Consider the following 16879-nt stretch of genomic DNA (forward strand, 5'->3'; position numbering starts at 1 on the left):
ATTGTGGTTTCAGAGTATACGGTCTGGTTTGTTGGTACAACTGTTCATTGGATTGGTTTTAAAATTAGATTGCACAGTCATAAAATATGTATTTACATGAGGAAATCCAAGCATGCTTTCCTAAACCTTAAATAGATGTGATACAGAGCTTGTTGACCATGAATACCTGGCTTGGGCTTTGAGAGCCTGAGATATTGACAATATTTTAAGATTATTACATCCCGGTGACATTAGGAGTTCAGAATAAAATACACCAAGGTTTGTAAAACTGAGTTTCTAGTAGTTGGGGAAGAGAGCTGAAAGAAAAAAAAATCCCTGGAAATCCTGTTTTAAGAAAAAAATCCTCTTCCATTGCCAGGGGATTATTAAGCTAGATCTGAGAATCTCAGCCAAACCCCTGGTGCCAAAATGTGCATTGCATTTTAGTGAAAACTGAGAGGAGAAATATTTCATCTTTTTCTATTTTTACATATTGAAGGAAATTGAGTTTAGAGTCAAGTTTTTAGCTTAAGTTTTTAAAATGAAACTAATGGTTATCTTCAATTTTCATAGAAACAAAAGTTAGAAGCTCTACATAATGCCCAACAAGAAACATTTTTGAGAAACTAACAGGGCTAATCTATATGTACGTACACACATTCCCTTCCATTAAAACTTGGACAAAGAGTACGTGATATTCTTAGCAATCAGGCCTACAGCAACCAACACACTTGCGTATCAGGCTGCTGTCATAACTGTAGAATTCCCTGTCCCAGTGTTTGGTCAGTAAATCCTTATGTTTCTTTTTTAGCTTTCTGAAGCCCCATCTGGGGTTAAATCTAAGCCTGTTTGTCTCAGTGAGACAACCCAGTGATATTATTGCACACTCCTCTCTTTTCCCCTGCTTTGCATGGCCTGATACACTAAATATTTTCACCTCGGGTTCCATGGGTTTTTTTAAGTTTATTTTTTTTTAAAATATATTATCCTTCTTTTCCTAATTTTAAATTTCTTGCCTTTTTTAAAAAACTGTTTAGCAAAATGGTATTTGTTAACTCAGTTGTTGTGTCCTTCAAGTTACCTAATGACACAGATTTGCTGATCAATTGATTAAGCATACAGATGACATGACTTCCTGTCATGACATTCTCCTTGAATGTTTCAAGAGTTGTTTTTATCACAATTTTATTTTTTAGGTATATTCCTCTACTTGAAATACATGTAGGAGTTCCACTGTGGCCCTGTTAGGCAGATCTTTCTGTTAATTTTGCAGCAGTTAATTGCATTGCTTCTGTGTAATATTGTTCAGTAGAGTTAATTTCATCTCCTTTCAGTGAAGAAATCTAGTTGAATCACAGTAACTGAGTCATATTAATCTGAGACATCTGTTGCTAACCCCTGAAGTCACCGTATTTCAGCAGCACAACAATCCATCGTCCTTGCATGAAACAAGCAGGGAACATTAATAGATTAGCAACATCTACCTTCTGGCCTCCTGTGATCTCTAGACTCAACAGGAATGCAAGCACGGTGTGAAAATGAGGTAAGCATCCGCTGTCTAGACGTCCCATACGTGGCTGTGCTCCGGGAGTTACTCATCACGGAATCAGCGGGCCAGAGCTTCGCATGAGTCGTGTTGTTGGCCGTGCCCTCCCAACGGAGCAGGACAGTTGCCAACACCGTAGCACTTGCTTCCCAGCTTGTGCTTCTGCCCCAAGTGGCCTCTCCTGAGACAGGATCCTGAGACATGTCATTTTGAAGTGACATGAGATCAGTGTCATGTATTCCCTTTCTATTCTCCTCCCACTTAATTTCCTGTCTTTCTGACCTCTTCTCTATAATTTATTGACATATGGCCTAAAAAGCATCTTCTTAAGCTGATGATTATTTTACTGGGAGTAGCAGTCAGTGTTTGAAAATTCATTAATAATTCTAACCCTTGACGTAACAAAGACAACAATTACACAAAGGCAAAGCAACAAATGACATTGGGTATTCTTTTGCAAGGAGCCAAGTGTCTTATAATTGTACATGGTGATAGTAACTGAAAATCCACATACAGTAATTTTGCAGGTTTATTCCCTGTTGCAAGTTCTCCAGTGATTTTTTCCCCCCTCCTCTATCACTTAGAGAGGACAAAAGTTACTCAGTGAAATCCCTGACCACCATTAAATTTAACTGGCTCAGTTTGTTGTGATTTATGCTGGTTTAACAGAAATCAGACTCCTGCTCTAAGAGCAGAGAAACACATTGAGTTAGAGGTAAGATGTGGTTGCAAGAGGAAGACTGTTTTCCCTCTGCTTTTAGATAGGTCCCTGCTGCCCTTTAAAAAACATAGACATGCAATTAATGCAAGCAGATACAATGAAATATTCCTGATGTGATCTTCCAGGCTGGCCTTTAGAGTTGTAGTGCTGTTCTCTGTGTGGATATTAAACTTCCATAACTCTTCTGACTGCCCTCGGTATTTGCACTAACATCTTTGGCTCAAATTCCTCTCCTCCCTCGTATAATGTTCTATATTGGGCTGTAGCCTTCATTTTGGAAGTGACAATATTGATCTGATTTTGTGTCAATATGTACGTACCGTCACACTTTAATGAGTCATTACTTGTCTTGGGTCTCAGCACACCTCTACCAAGTACAGTGATTTCCTACTGGCAGTAGCAGGATTTTTAGGTAAAACAGTAAAGCTACATGGCACAAGAAACCTTGTTGTGGAAGCTACCAAGATACCAGTCTTGACTCAGGATTTTTCTTTGATACTATTTGTAACCCTAGATCATTGCTTGCCAGTCACTCCAACATCAAAGCTCAAGACAAGGCAAGAGCAGCAGAAATTCTTCTTAGAAGCAAACACAGAAGAAATTCTGTACTTACTTTTTGTAAGTAGAGACTATTATCTTTTATGGCTAGAGGTCTTAAAAATATATTTGAAAAAGAAATCAAATATTGTCATTAACTTTGTTTTTATGGATTGGCCTCTTGATCTGCTGATGACATTCTGTCCAGCTACAGCTAAATTCAGTCTCAGTTATTTGATTATAAGAATGGTGCCCAAAGAACAGATTCTCTGTAGCAGATCAAATATGAGCTCTCATGAGCCTAAAGGGTATCCTTTCCCAAGGAAATAGACTCTAGCTTAAACTTAATAACAACTAGACCCACGGAATTTAATATTAGTCCTACTCACAACTCAGGTGCTCAGAGTTCAAGTTCCTCTGTGAAAATAAGTCAAAAGATGAAGTCTCATCATCAGATTGCTGGCAGGAGCATGTAAAATAGCAGTAATTCGTATAACCTGCTTCCTCAGACAGATAGAATAACATATTAAAAAACCTTCTGGGCAAGGTAAACCAATAGTACCTACTCTAGGCCATCTTTGGAGGCCTAACAGCACTACCCGCAGGAATCAGCATGTTTTCCAAGAGAAACTGCTAAACCTGTTGCCCTCACGGCAGACTTTTTGTCCGCTGGCCCTGTTGATGGGGTAATCTCCTCTACAGTCACCTTTAACGCTGCTTCAGCAATCAGTTAACTGCAGACACTTGCCATGAAGGGCCATGTTAAATCACTTGCCTTCCCTGATGAGCCCGGGCTCCCACTACTCCGAAATTTTCCCTCCTCGCCATCCTGCCTTCCTGCATGCCGCCCAAAGAGCTGCTTATGTGGCATTAGAGGAGCCAATATTTGCTCATTCTGTTTAATGCTATTAGTGTTATCATATCCCTAAAAACACTGCCATAGCCAAAGGGATTTCACGCTTGGATTCGCAAGGCCTGATTCTCATTTACGCAAAGGTAGCTCTGAGGTCCTGACAGCCTGAGGAGTGGGCATAAGGGACGTTACGAGTGTGCTGTGAAAGGGCAGTTCATTGTTTGCAATTGTTTACAAAATGTGCATTCAATGCCTGGACTTAAAACAAGATGCTAAAGTAGGAAAGAGAGCAGTGGGACGTGAACATTTTAGAAGACCTCATTTAGACAAATAAAGCCTTAAAGAGGGAGCCTGCAAGGCCAGCAGGTGACTGGTTATCCCAATAAAAGATGTCAACAAGCAAATAAGAAAGAAGTAAATCTGTATAAACAGCTTTTGTATATTGCAAACGTGGTGTTGGGAAAGTTTATGTAGTGATTATTCATTTGGCATCTTTGTCATGCATGATGCCATCAACAAAGAAAATATTCTTTAATATGAAGCTAGATTAACAGAAATTCCATTCATCTCAAAGAAAACCTCCTGTGGGCATCACATTCCTGAAAAGTGATGCTATCAGCCACAGGGGATTATTATAAATGATTGGAACAGGCATCTGTGTAACGTATTAGTGGAGGCTTTAAATATATCTCAGCAGGTTCTGTAGCGGAGATAGACAGCATTTCATTTCCTCTGCTGTTTGAGCCTTCAAGACTAGAATGAGTGATAATCCCTCATTTCGCGTTGATGGGTGTCATCATTAAAATTTTCTGTGGCATCATGTATTTCAAGAGCCAACCGCAGTACACAGGCTGCTCTTTGCAATGCCCTGCACATTACAAACTTTAACCACGGGAATGGAGAGGTTTTGACTGCCAGCTAGCTGGAAGCCTCGTCACAGAGCTCACTGCCACACACTGATACCACTGTACAGTGTCCTCGCCTGTCCCTCCTGAGTGTTTGGCAGAGTTGGAATCCTATTTACCCCAAACCCCATGACAGGCCTTGCTCTGTACTATCAGGGGTTGATGTCCTGCAAAGCAGCTCCACAGAGAGGGACCTGGGAGTCCTGGTTGACACCAAGTTAACCATGAGTCAGCAGTGTGCTCTCATGGCCAAGGAGGTCAATGGGATCCTGGCCTGCAGGTCAAGGGAGGGGATCCTGCCCCTCTACTCAGCTCTGGGGAGGCCGCAGCTGGAGTACTGTGTGCAGTTCTGGGCTCCCCAGTATAAGAGGGATGTGGAGCTTCTAGAAGAGGGTCCAGTGTGGAGCGACAAAGATGATTAAGGGACTGAAGCATCTATCTTATGAGGAAAGACTAAGCGGGTTGGGCCTGAAGAAGAGAAGATCTGATCTATATGTATAAGTACTTGAGGGTAGAATGTAGGGAGGATGGGGCCAAACTCTTCTTAATGGTGGCCAGTGACAGGACAAGGGGCAATGGGTGTGAGTTGAAACAGGCAGTTCCATTTCCACATGAGGAAGGACTTCTTTCCTGTGAGGGTGACAGAGCCCTGGAACAGGCTACCCAGAGAGGTTGTAGAGTCTTCTTTGGAGATCTTCCAAACCCATGTGACCCTGTACCCCATGCTCTAGGTGTCCTACTGGAGCAGGGGGGTTGGACTGGATAATCTCTAGAGGTTCCAACTTTAACCGTTCTGTGATTCTGTAAACTATGATTTTACAGCATGTTCTCCTTTGTCAGATTACAGGACCTGAAAAAGAAATAGGAACTGGAGCTCTTTGTCCAGAAGTGACCTTACTCTCATTTCAGCATGCAAGGAGGCAGAGACGAATGTTGCCAATATCTGTTTATTCCAAGATCCATCTGAAATGCTTTCCCACACCAACACAATTGAGTGAATTACCGTTGTGAAATCAGCTTGTGCCAATTTGTTCTCCATACTTGATTAATTCCTTCGAAATCTCTGCAGCTCAGAGTTACCTATCTTATTACTAAGCCTTTTTCTGTTGTTGTTCACAGCAGACAGCCCCATTGATTTTGTTAGGACAGCTCCTGGAATCAAAGCTCCCCAGCTTAAATCAGGATGGCAGACACTGTCTCTAAACATCTGCTAGCTGCTGGAATGGCTCTCTGATTATGAGCACGCAATACCAATGAATGTAAAATTACTTATTAGACCAAAAGAAAACAAAAAAAAAGAAAATATTTGGAAAGAGTTATGCGAGGGTTGGTGGCAGGATGGGAAGGCATTTTGGAGAGATCACAACGACAACATTGTCAGAAATTGATTCAGCTTATTCAAAGCACTGAGAAGTGTGATTGAGAGAAATTGGAATATTTCAATTCCCCTATTCAGCTTAGAGTTACTTTGGGTTCTAATTGCCACGATTTAGAAGAGAAAATCAGAGAAAAAATGATCTTTTATGGGATCTGGGCACTTGAATCCATTAAGGCTTGAGAGCATTATTATATCTTTTTTTAATATAAAATATTAGTGGTATTTTTGCTTTAAATGATTAGGGCAAAATTCTCCTATTTATGTCAACATAAGTCACTGCTGACCTGCTTCTGACCTGACGGGTTGCATGTGATCTTGTAAAAATGTGTACTTCCAACTTGGAGAGAAGAAATATTACATTCTTGCTCCAGCTCCGCAATACATCCTTGGATGCTGCCTGGAGGGCTTAGAAATGGATCATTGAAGCAGCCCTGTCACTTCAGCGACATACTGGAGATGTGGAATCCTTCGTAAAGGTCTCCCACCGCTTGCTTATCCGGAGGCCTTCAAGTACAACCCGGCAGTGCTGCACACTGGGGTTGTCTGTTCTGTGCTGGAGCTGCTTCCTTGGGCCTCAGTGAGGCAAAGCTTGTTCCCCATTGCAGACCTGGCCCAGCCTGGCTCATGTACATTAAATGCATCCCTCTTTTTTTCCAGGAGAGCTATGCATTAGCTGGCTTTAGTGCAAGAGGCAGTGAGGGTGCTGTCAGAAACGCAGCCACTTGCCTGTGAGGGCAGGAAGACAGGGGGAGGCACAAGAACCAACTCCATGGCTTTTCCGCTCGCAGAGCGCGGCACTGCAACCTCCAAACGCTATCACTGGCCGTGCAGATGGCTTCCCCTGTGTACACACTAAAACCAGTTTCCCCAGAAGGACCGGAATAAGAACCAACACCAGCCTACGGTATTTATCTTGCAGCCAATGCCCTTGTCACACTGCAGTGGTTTTCAACCCTAATGCATAGCTGGAATCAATAATAATAAACCCAAAAGCGTAGCAATGCAAGACATTTGGTTAAAAAATGAATAATTCACTCTTCTCTCTCCATATGATATTAGGGATTTCTTTTTGACAAGAGAGGGGTTCGTTGTCTTCTGGTAATAAGATCTGATAAAGCGTAAGAAGAGAAAAGGAAAAGTCACTGTTTCCATTGCTTCAGCAAAGCCCTGCATAAACTGAGAAATCAGCCTGTTACTTGGAGCTCCTTTTCCTATCATCTGTTTGCAGAAGTTCATCACTTAATTCCCATTCATCTCGCCTCTGTGGAGAATAACAGGCTGATGACATTTCAGTTAATCATAATCTCCCCCTTCTGTGACAACCTGTCAGCAGCCTTTTTGAAAATAAACTTGCAGAATGAAAATTTTTAAAAGAAGGATTTTTCTCACCCTCATGGAGGGGGGCTGAGGGGACTGAGAAAAAGAATATGTGAGAGTATTTCATAAATGAAAGGGTTTTTTTTTTGGTGGATTTATTACCCTTTCCCTCTCAGCATTTTCTGTGCTATTCCATCACCTGACAAATTTGTATTGACATAACTTTACATTTTTGCCTTTATCTCTTTTCAAATACAAAGCCCCTAGCCCATATGGTTCCTAGAAAGGATACCTTAGGTTCCCATGGACTTTAATTATCAGGCAGGTAGAGAAGTGTTAACAAAATCATACCCTTGTGGGGGTGTGTGCGTGGGGATAATCCTCTGCAGAGTAAGCAACAAGAAACCTTTTAAAAGATTTCAAGCCACAACTCTTCACCATCTTATATACATGACGCAGTCTAATAAATACAGCCTTTTTAAACGCAGTTAATCTACCAGCAGAGGAATGGGAAATGTAAGAGTGAATTGGAAAGAATGAGGGAAGTCGTGGCACGTGAGCAGCCTTGGAAGGTCTGCTGGCAGCAAAGGGCTCGCAGAAGCCATCACTACCAGTTGGCCTTGGGTTATGCAAGGTGTCAGACTTGGAGGAAGGCCACTGAAACCCAAGAAACCACTACGAGCCAGAAGCAGAAAGCACAAGCAGGCGTCACTGACAAAGAAAATAGTCAAAGGTGGTATCATCCAAAACAACAGCTTTTGAGGAAGCTCAATCAACGCTGCATAAGTGTCAGCAGCAACAGAAGACAGGATGTTGAACTATCTCAAAATAGTCTATCTTGTAAATGGCTCCAAAGTCATCAAGAAGAATAAATTCAAGTTTCTATCTGCAGCTGTGAACTGTCAGCTTATGGACAGGAAAAACATCCATGTGAATGCATAGTGAAAAGCTCCTCTTAACACAGTTATTTTAAATATGATGCCTGAGCAAAAAGTCCCTGGCTGCTTCCTGAAGATGAAGATGCACTAGATCTACACAGATCTACAAGAGACCCTCAAAGACAGAGTCATTTTAAGGAATAACATGCTCAAGGGGATGTTAAAATACTCAAATGTAATTCAAGCCTGTTAGGTATCTCTCACAGATCAGTTAACACCCAGGCTCAAAATTTCTGTAAATATATCTGAGATTAATTACCCAAACAGAAATAGATGGGGAGACCCGGGAGGAGGCCTCACAGCACGAAGGCAGGAGAGGGCAGGTGAACCCAGCAGCAAGAAGCGGTTGCAGCAGCCACCGTGTTACTTGTTGCTGCGTTTCTGCAGAAGCTCCAGCGTAAGTGGCACCTCCTGCCTTTGCAGAACTGGCAAAATACATGGGACTGGTCCGGAATACACTTTCCTGGCACTATTAGTGTCAGTTGGGTGACAGCAGTATCCTGGCCCAGAGAAGCAGCAGATCTAGGGCAGAAAAGCAGTGAATCAGCTGTTTATTTATAACAAGAAAAAGACTATTAAAGTCTTTTTCTTAAAGACTATTAAGGGATTTCTTGGACTAGCTACACTGAGGAGAAAAGGGAAATTGTTGAATGACTGGTAGAAAAACACCTGTGCCAGCTTATCTGTGCCAGCTTATCTCTTTGGTGGTGGGACTGTGTCATGTCACAGTGAGGCTGTCCCAAAACTGAGATCTTTGCAGGAATGCCAGAGCCTCTGGAGAGGCTCTCAGGACTGCAGACATGCTTACAGCAGAAACAGGAGCTCGAAGAGTGGTGGAAGAGTTCACTTCATCCTCTCTGAGACCTCTCTGGGTCTTGAAATTCTCATTTCAAGACCCAACCATCTCAGCCTCCTGGTGTTGGTATCCAGCAGCCTTGACTTTAGAAAATATGTTTTTTTCCCACATTAAAGTGCAGGATTATCTGACTATTGCTAAATAGTTCCTAGCTGTAACCATCAGCTAACCCATGACCGTCTTTTACAGCACAGATTTCCTCAGTATAAGGGATCAGTTGCCTATATAAGTAGGTAAGTACTAGAGCGCTCCTCGAGGCATGGTGTGGTATCTTCCTGATATGATGAAGCCTTTTAAAAGATCTTTTGGAGAGATATGACTGACCTAACCAAAATACGGGTTGTGGTGGAATACACACACACACACACACACACACACACACACACACACACACAAATAAGACCATGAAGCTCCAGAAAAAAAATATCCCTGTAAACTATAGCATGTCTGTCCAGTGTTTAGTTCATAGAGAAGACTATTGTCAGGTAAGGGAAATACAGCTGGAAAAGCAGGGTAAATGTGCATAGTGTCAACTCCAGCGGGGTCATTGTATCATCAAAAGCATAAGAAGAATGCAACATGAATTCCCTTACACTACAAGAGCAAGCACTCATTTGTGATGTCTCAGTTGATACTTTTCCCTCCAGAAGAAATAATAGCAAAGTTAGAGAGCTGCTTTGCAGTCACTCAGGCAGCATGAGCTTTGCAGTGTATTTCTTTCAAGGAACTCGCATTCCTGCTCTTCCTGCAGTGGGTAGGAACCTCACACCCACCAAACACCCCCGAGGTCTATCTGCCTTCACACAATGTACAGTAGAATCACTCTGTACTTCTACTACAGAAGGTGGCCAAGCGCATGACTGGTAACCATAGCAGCTGCAATAACCAAAAAAATGCCCAGTGCTGGGAGCACACACAAATCTACTGCTTTAGCGGCACCATCCTGTTATTTTCCATGCACAGTATCAATGGGAATGCCTCAAAATGTTCCACTCCTTGATGAGGAAAGAGAAGCTGTTCCTTGCCACATGGAAAACAGCATGTCTCACACAAAAGAATGGGGGTTTTTTTTTGTCAGTCTCTTGACTTTTGTAGCAGCTGGAGATATTTTTCTGGAGCGATAATCTCAAGCACTCAAGCTAAGGTTTCTATTTCTTGTATGGGAAAGATTGGTCCTGGTGATTTTCCATGCTGGAATCGCTGGTCTTTTTCCTGTCATGTGCTGAGTGTTGCCTTCCAGAGACTGAGAACTAGCGACAGGCAATAACATTTGGTTCTTGCACAGTAACAATGCCAAAAAGCAGTGTCAAGAGACCTAACTCCACACTATTAATTCTCCCAGAATCCGTGAACTTTCCTCAAGTGGTGCGTGTGGAATTTCTCCCTTTCATCCCCCTCCTTCTCAGTTCCCAGCTGATCTGACTTCAGCAGGAGTTTGGAGGAGCTTCATCCCTTGCAGAAGTCTGCGGCAGAATGGGGCTGTCCTGCCAGTTGCTTCTGGATCTATATCCCTAACACAGCTTTCCCTATGGACCTCCTGGCCATTATTGACCCTATACATGCAGCAGCTCTGCCCTGCCAACTTCTCTCCCTATTGCTGGAATAAAGGGACTGGGCATAGCAGCACATTGGTGCTATACAGGAGAATGAAGGAGGAAAGGGAGCAAAGGCAGGAGCAAAATAGGGCCAAACAGTGCAAGGCAGCACCTGGAAGACCTGAGACTAGGGTGTTGATCTCACCACAGAACATCCTCAGGCTTTTGGTAGCCAATCTACCATCCTGAGCCTTCAGAGCAGTCAGTGCTATGGTGCTGCTGTACCACCCACTACTGAAAGCCTTAGGTACTGACAGCATGTCACACTTGGACAGAAGCCAAAGCCACTGACAATCCGAGACCTGTGAGTTACAAGGCCAATTCCTTTATGCTTATTTATGTAAGAAAGCTCACATTTCACCCCAAAGCCCAAAAGCAAAATATACCTCAACATACAACAAATTACAGATGACTCATGAACTCTGTATTGTGCTGCGCTCCAGCACAAAAAGCTACCACCAAAACACTTGCTTGGCCAGACGTTCTCTTTCTTTTATGTTTCTTAATAGCACAGTTTCCTTCGGAATGTAGGGAGCCTCAGAAAATGCCACATTATTATTTTCCACACCACTTTTTTATTTTAACAGAAGAAACATAGCAAGTCAGGACTTACCATCATCTGAAACAAAAGCTGGATGTTGTTAATATGCTCTCCGCAGAAACCCAGAGTGCTCCAGTTAGATCATCACAGGATGGTCCTGTTTTTCAGTGGAGGCACATGAGGACAGCTGCCATTCGGCCAGCACCCAGAACGGCTGATTCAGGCACCTCCAGAAATAAACGCAGGAGTTGCCACCATTTTAATCTAGGTGCCATAGCTGTTAGCTGCAATGAAGAGTCATCTCTGCAGGCTGGCGTAGAAAAAGCTTCCCAGCTGCAACCTCTCCTTTGGCTTGCAGCTTCCTCTGCTAACGTGAGACATAATGTGAGCCATAATAGGAGCTAACAGTTAAGCAGGGCTAGAAATGAAGCAAGACCACCAGCAGACTCCAGGGCTCTGGTTTCAGAGAAGCCCTCACTATTTAATGCTCTTCCTGGAATGATCTGGAATTGTTACACACACTGGGAGCTCCCTCCACACCTCATATGAGCAATTCCTTCATGAATCTCAAATTCTTTAAAAGATCTGTTTTAAGCAGAGTACTAGCCATGTTAGAGCCTAATTAGCCTGTTAAACCTTGCAGAGATGGCAACTCATATTAATATGGTTAAAAATTCATTTTACTGCTACAATATACTTTTATTAGTGCTACAGCATAAGAATTGAATTGTAAATAGCAGCATTTTTATATGAATGTAATGAAACACAAATAAAAATAGCTTACCTTAACTTGTTACATATTTCTATGAATCCCTTGTATAAGTGCTTTTTATTCCCATGGAAGAACAACTTGTTGGCTAGCTTTTAATTTTGGAAAAAATTAACTTAGCATACCATCTTTTCTGAGAAATTTAGCCAAGCTCAAGTACCTCATTAAAACTGGATTTCCAGTCCATTGTAATTATGTCTTTTCCATCCAGACATTTTCTATTAAGGCATGACTCCATTTATCCTGCTCTCTTCTTCAGAGCGATAATTATTTGGGAAAAAAAAAGAAAGAAAAAACAGAGTTTTTGAGTTTTTATTTTGACTTCTACTGGAAATGTTTATTAGTGTGTTGATACCTCTTCTTGACTAAACATATTTTGTAAAATTGCAGAGATTTTATGTATTAGTATAAATGGTGTCACTAAGCAGTTTGCATGTAGCTGGAGAAAGCTGGTAATAAGTGCACTTACATCAGCTCTGATAACGTTCATAAATTCATTTAACAGAGACTTCATAATGTTTTCGAAATGATATTCAAAAGTAATTACTTCCTTTGCAGCATTTAGTCTGGCTTGCTGATGAATATAATCTTCACATATTAGTGTATTACACACTTGGGGAGCAATTGGTAAAATGCCAGTACGGTGAGCACTGACCATCACTCATCTTCCAGTAGAGCCTTCCTCTAGATGACTTTGAAAAAGACTAGTCAGAAGAGGTCACCTATATCTAAAAAAGAGATGAGAGATTCAGATATTTTATATTTCAGTTTTTTATAAATGACCAGTAAGCTATTTGTAACATAGTAGACATAACTATTGGAAATTATGGCAAATGCCTTCCTTTAATTTGATGTTGCTGGGAAAAAAGCCGTGGAAGTTGGCTTAGCATTGATTTGTTCTTTTAACATCCTAAAGAGTCCATAGATACAGATACTTTTTTTTGAAAAAGCCACAGAAAATGTCTGACTCTTCACGTGAGAGGAAGACTCACTGCATTCAGCACAGAGGCACCACGTCTGGTAATAGGCTTGGAAGATCAGACCCTGAGTTATTTGTCATGATCATTAAGCTCTTCTTTTACCTGTGTATCTCTTCCTGCCATATGCACTCCATAATAAATTGTAGCAGATTGCTGAGGCGTAATGGGAGCAATTCTTGCTCTTTCACTTGTAATTTGGATAAAATGCAAGTGCTTGTAACTCACTTTGAGACGTAGACTCGCACAGATCATTCTCTTGCATTTGACTCACTGACTAACTCTGATTAAATAAGCAGATTCAAGCCTCTTGATTCAGAGGAGAAGGGAGGGTTGTGCTGAAACAAAAATCGTGTCCTACAAAAGCAGAACAGCAACCTGCCTAAGCTCTTCTGTGATACTTCTTTTATTAAGGGTCCTTGGTAGCAAAGGGAGGGTTCTCTCATCCAGGTAGTACTGCAGAGGTTGCCCATTCCTTTAGCTAAAGCACCACCTGGGAAACGGAGAGCTAGAAGGAGCTGAAGGAGACTTAAAACTGCTGAAAAAAAATCACCATAGCCCTTAGGAAGCATTTTATAAGATTCCACAGGAATTGGGTGTTTTTTTTGTTTGTTTGTTTGTTTTAATTTATGAACCCTTAGAAGAAAAAAAAAACAGAGTTTGTTTGTATTCTGTCCTCTTCAGTCCTCCAAGATGTGTCTTCTTTCTTTGGCAGGTGTATTGCCTCCTTTCCCTCCACCATTTTTCGACCCATTTTTCTTGGGTCGAAAGAGGATTTGCATATGATTAATGTTACTTTTTCTCCCCACCTTGTTCCTATTTTTATTACACAGAAACCATCTTCTTGCAAGTTGACCAAACCAAGCCCTAGTTTTTGTTCCCAGACAGCGGCTCTCATTTTCCTAATCCAGTTCCCATCGCTTAGGGCAATAACACGAGCAGAACTGCAGTGGTCAAGCAGAGGTTCCTTGGGGACTTTCTTCATGTGTGAGATGGGCAGGAGGAATGAGCAACCCCCAGGGCTGCACATACAGCCCCATTCCCTGCGTCTGCTCCAGGAAGGAACAGCACAACCCAGCCCCATAGGACAGGCAGGAAAATGAATAATGCTTCTTGAAGCAGGGAGAAGTCTCAGCTACCACCTATCAAGCACAGCAGGATGTTTCATCACAGCCCGGCTGGTTTGGGGTGGGTGGGCTGTGGAGCTCTGGCATCTTCTCCCTACCTTCCCCCAGATAGGATGGAGCCCATAAGAGGAAGCAGTGCTCTCCTCACAGCCCAGGCACGTCATGGACTGGCCCGGGTTTCTCAGCAGGCAAATATTTGCCTGGTGGGTCCTCTCCAAAGCTGCTTTCAGCAGCAGGGCTAGACTGCTTCCTGCCAGACACCAAACGCTCCACTCCTCCCCTAGACAATCCCTCCCATCCCAGGACATGCCAGAAAATATTTAAACATCCATACACAGCCTCACACTTAAGATCTCATCCAAAATCCACCCTCCTACCACCCACTCTGAGCAAACTCCTTTTATTTGTCTAACAGGAACAAAGGGCAGAGCTGGTTAACCCTGCCAAGCTTAGAGCTGGGCTTCAAGACTTTCACAACCAATTTGTACCACCCAAACCCACCCATTCAGCTAATCCCCACACAACTGTGATAAATCAGCCTGTGTCAGAGGCATCACAGGAGCCATTACTTTACTGAAACAATTAAAAGAAAATAGAAGAAAAACAAGTAGCTGAAGCCAGGCAGAGACCCCTTTTCTTCTTTGCATTCTAGAAATGCGTATTTCAGCAGGAGCGGAGGAAATAATAAAGCAGGATGTGAGGATTAACATGCATATGTAACCAGATAAACAAACACCCTCTCCACATTAGTAATTACACAGCCAAGACGTTCCAAGTTAGGGAAGAAAAGATAACAAAGGAATTTCTTTGGTGTTGTTAACTTGGGAAAGAAAGTAGCGATTGCTGAAACAATATTTTCTGGAGATTCAAAGCCCGGTGTCGGATGCATTGCGGTGGCAGGAGAGCTCATAAGGACACAGCTGAACATTTGCTTGTAGCAGGGCAGTGACAGCAGACCTGCTGTCGCTGCACTGCCGGCTGCTCAGTGGGCACCATTCGTCCCCAAAGCCCCTAAGCCTGGAGCTAAAAAAAGGCTGAGCAAATATATGGCCATCTATTTAGAGAGTGTGCCTCCAGGTGTCCCTAGCTCTCCTGAACTTTTAATAACCTGTAAAGCCCGCACGCGTGCACAGCAGGGTACATAGCCCAGTGCTAAGCCCGGTTTCTGAACACAACGGGAGGAGCACGCGCTTCCAGCGGGCATGATTTATTGCAGACAAGCAACAGCAACCAAGGAGCAGAGAAATAAAAACCAAATCTGGATCCGAGTGAGGCCGTGCCTCCATCCTGAGCCACGCTGCTCCACGGTTAAGCCGCCAGACTTGTCGTTTAAGGCCTGGATGCAGGGAGCACCATTCCCACGCGAAGACGGCCCGAGCTCTCGCTCTGCAAACTACTGAGCCCCTCAAATAATCCTAAGTAAATACAGCGCTTTCCAGAAACCCCTCAAGGTCAAACATTTCACAGAGCCTCCCTTCGCTGGCCCACTGCTAGCTGGTCTCCTTCCAGGAGAAAGCTCAGACGCTCTCCAATAATGGTTTCTCCAACTGATCCTAAACCTTCAAAGGAGTTATTGACATCTACACGTCCTTGGGACCGGTTTTGTGGCTAGAACATTTTAGTTAGGCTTTTTTTTTTTCCCCTTATTTACAGTATCTTAAATGTTAGGAGAGCACAGGAATTGTTTACAGAAATAAAGATGGGTGATAACAGGAGTATGTGCAATCACGACACAACTGACAGCCTCTTCCGGACTTTTTCTTTTGTTTGGCTGAGTGGGCGGGTGAGGAATATTAAGGAAAAAAATTAACTTGTAGGTTTATGTTAGCAACTGAAGTCCACGCTGCCACAGCTACTCTGCAAGCAGCACCTGGTGTGTTTGCCTGTGCTTTGCCTGCCCTTCTGACTGCAATATAGATGTACTCTTTGCTTAATCCCTGTGCTCTTTGCAATAAATTGGCTACAAACCCACATTTTTTAGTGGTACACACAGGAAAAAAAAAAAAGAGATCATTTCTCATTCATTTATTGCTCTGCCTATGTGCTTGACTTCTGGCCCCAGCAGGCTGGAGAGCAGCACAGCCTCTCGTGTTCATCCCCTCTGCATCCCTGGCTGCACCATAGGCTTAAGAGTCTGCTGCAGTGAAGAGCCCCATTACATTAAGGGGCAGATTTGCAAGCATAGAAAGTCACAGGAAGCCCCAGATTCACGTTCAGAGGTGCTGAGAGGCACATCTTTAAGTCGAGAGCTTTCCAAAATCACCTTTCTATTATGAAATGGACAGTAGTGTGAAAGCCTGACTTTAAATCTGACCCAAACTTTCCCAGTGTTTAAGGATGGTTGGATTTTGGCCCAGCCAATTAGGGAGAGAAAACGCAATTTTGATTTAATGTGCTGCACATTCTTGCAAGAAGGCAAATAAGGAGAGCAGAAAGCTCTAAATTTCTAATAAATTCATCTTGATAATGAAAGAAATACACAAACTCCTCTCTCCTAAGAAAGCCTACATAAGAATACCTGCTCTGATTAGCCAAAAAAAGCAGGATAGTTGTTCTGGTCCCTCTCATGAGAGGAAATGGGATGTTTCTTTCCCCTTCATCCTGAGGATATCTTCATTATGTTCTACTAAGAGCTCAGCATTACAGGGGGACATTGCTAATGAATGCCTCTAGGCTTCAAAGGGCAGAGTCTCAAGAGCTCTATGATTAAATATAATAATTTGCAGCTCTGCACTCCCTTCTATCAGAAGATCTCAGTTGTTTGTATAGATTCCTGTGAATTAAGCTCAATTTCTCACATGAGTGACATATATTGTATATCCTAGTGGCAAGGACACTCT

This window comes from Nothoprocta perdicaria, unplaced genomic scaffold (genome assembly GCF_003342845.1).
Source record: "Nothoprocta perdicaria isolate Ctin4 unplaced genomic scaffold, notPer1 scaffold_213, whole genome shotgun sequence".
Lineage (NCBI taxonomy): Eukaryota > Metazoa > Chordata > Aves > Tinamiformes > Tinamidae > Nothoprocta > Nothoprocta perdicaria.